The following is a 2757-nucleotide window of genomic DNA, read 5'->3' as shown; positions in this document are numbered from 1 at the left end:
CCCTCGGCAGGAGCACCGCCACGCTCCCAAGTGGCGCACTGTAGCAGTGCGCCACCGGGCCACCCCCAGATGGTTTTCAACTAATGTTTCATATACAATAAGGCCAGCTCTATACAACATTAAATATACCAGGTATGTGTTGTTTTCTTAACTATCTTGCACCATTCTATTAAAGCCAATTAAACCTAATACCCTGGTCCGTCAAAAATAAAGAATGTCCAGAAGAATACAGGCAAATAGTTATTTGCAAGACTTTAAAAAGACGGTCACAGAAAAGAGAGAGTACAATTATCTCAATAAATCCACTTTTTCCATAGAGAATAAAGGTCAAGAAAAAAAGTGGCTGCAGTATTGATCTGTGTTAGTTATAGGATGGTTAAAATAATCAAATAAAGCAAACAAAACAAAACAAAAAAAGAAAGAAAGACACAACGACCACAATAACTCCTGGAACTCTCAAAGGAAGAGAATGGAACTGAGGATACCAGAGGTGGGAAAGGGGGAGGGAGGGGAGTTAGGGAGATATTGGTAAAGGGCCACAGAAAATGTTTACATTGGGTAATGATATTTAAAAAACCCAAAATAATCAAATATGTTCTGATTCTGGGCATTAATTTTTTTGAAGATAAGCCAGCCAAAGTTGGCCCATCTCACTATTTGCTATTTTCCAGAAATCAATTCTGTTGAAGGTATCAGACCTGTTCACTTTTGTAAGTTTTTTAACTCTCAAATAGGCCACAAAAACACACACATACACACACAAAAAATAAAACAAAAAACCAGCCAGACAGTGTGAAAGTCGGAAGGCGATGTTACAAGTGTCTTTCACTAGCAATGAAAGGCAGAACAATTCTGCTGAAGCGCTCTTCCAGCAAGCGCGCATTTCTTGGCTGCAGTTGGCTATTTCTGCATTCTTCTCGTTCATCCCCCAAATGCTAAATGTCATCTTCTGAAGCTAAGCTTTTTCTCCAGCTGCATATGTGTAAATTGGACAACTCTCCTTGCAACAGTTGACATTTTGGCTGTTCTACTGACACGAAATCCCAACTATGAAAACATTAGCCTCCACTCTCCAAGATCATGTGTTGCCAGAGGCATTACATTTCCAAACTCAAGGCAGCACTGGTCCCTTATTGTTTTCAGTTGGAGCAAACTTGCCAGAAACAGAATCTGTTCCACATATAAAACAGAATGACCTACTTTCCTGTGCCTCTGTTTTTATCTTCACAAAACTGTACTACCAGCATTCCTGACAGCTGTCTCCTGGCTATGGATCTTGTAAAGTATCCACCTTCTTAAGAAAAATGACTTGGCAGTAGATTAATAGAAGTTTGCAGTTTAGTCACCCAGAAAGAAATAAAAGTTAAGTAAAATTAAAATAGTTTGGGATTAAAAGCGGTACCTTTGAACTCAGGCAGCCCTTGTCTAAGCTGCTAGTTTCTATCAATTAAGTTCCTTAAGCAAGTGCTTTCTTCCACCCAGAGCTTTCAAAGAATGTTCTGCTCTACAAAACTTTTATGTCTTTCATGTGCAAACTTCCTTCTGAGTGAAGGGTGCAATCAAGTTGTTATTGTTGTTTTAAAATTTTGATAGGAACACAGAAGGAAGTCACTAGATTAATTTCTGTATTTTTAAAAAAGAATTGATCAGTTGCTGGTTGATGGTATAAACCTAAAACTGCACCCAGTGGCTTGCTGTTTCTGAACCCACAATTTCCAGTCTTGAAGCTTCTTTGGTCCTTCATGCCCCGCAGGCACAATGTGTAATAATTACAACTTCTGAAAAATGCCGGCCAATATTCGGGCCTGGGGAGCAGAAAACCATGAAACCAAAGACTGGATCAACCAGTACGAACACAATACCCTGACTGTTCTAACAGCAGGAGGAAAGCCACTTGTCAGCATTCGCCTCTGCTGCTGCTGTCTGCTCCTTCTATGAAACAAGTTTACATTTCTCACTGGAGGAGTTTCTTCTACCCTTCTGCCACAACTTTTCCATACAGCAGGTTACAAATCAACGCCGAGGTGATAAACTGCAGAGGCCATTCTCAACCCTTCCGTCTGATGGGGCTGCGGTTACATAGAATAAGTTGTGAACAAAAACGAATCCTAGTCATTATCTTTCTAGTGTTTATGCTTTGGATCTGCAAAGCATCCAGCTAGAAAGACTCAAGTCATACAGTTACTTAAGGAGACTCAGTCATTCCATCACAGAATCCTCTAGCTCTGGTTATTTTCTTTCTCCCTCTCCTTCACATAATGGTTGTTTTGCAGGACTAAATCTAGTTTCAAAGGGGAAAATGCTAGTCCTGTGCTGTTCTTTCTTTTCTGTAGAAGCCTTTAGATATCCTTCACTCAGCATTCTGTCAGGGCTGAACACATGTGGGATCTGGAAATGCTACTCCTTGAAAGTGCAGCCATCTCGGTATTTTGTGAAATGGCATCCTTCAACTGATGTAAAACCCATGATGTTTCATTATCTAAAATAAAAAATAGATCAAAAGAAAGGTAAAGGAGTTGAAATCAGGAATTAAAACTTCCCCCCCAAATGGTTTACTCTTTCTTGTCAGATCAGCTTCCAAATTAGAAAAGTTTACAGAGGAACACAGGCATAAAGAAACGCTTGTTCAAAACTGCAGCTGGGCGGAACTCTCCCACTCCCCATTTGTATGTGGTGAGCACTGTCCTCTCACCAGGTTTTAAAAGTATCTCAAAACAGGCATCCATTGGTTATTTAAAATCCTTCATGTTCATCATT

Source organism: Galeopterus variegatus, unplaced genomic scaffold (assembly GCF_000696425.1).
Source record: "Galeopterus variegatus unplaced genomic scaffold, G_variegatus-3.0.2 Scaffold2059, whole genome shotgun sequence".
NCBI classification, from domain to species: Eukaryota; Metazoa; Chordata; class Mammalia; order Dermoptera; family Cynocephalidae; genus Galeopterus; species Galeopterus variegatus.
Note: the sequence above shows the minus strand (reverse complement) of the source record.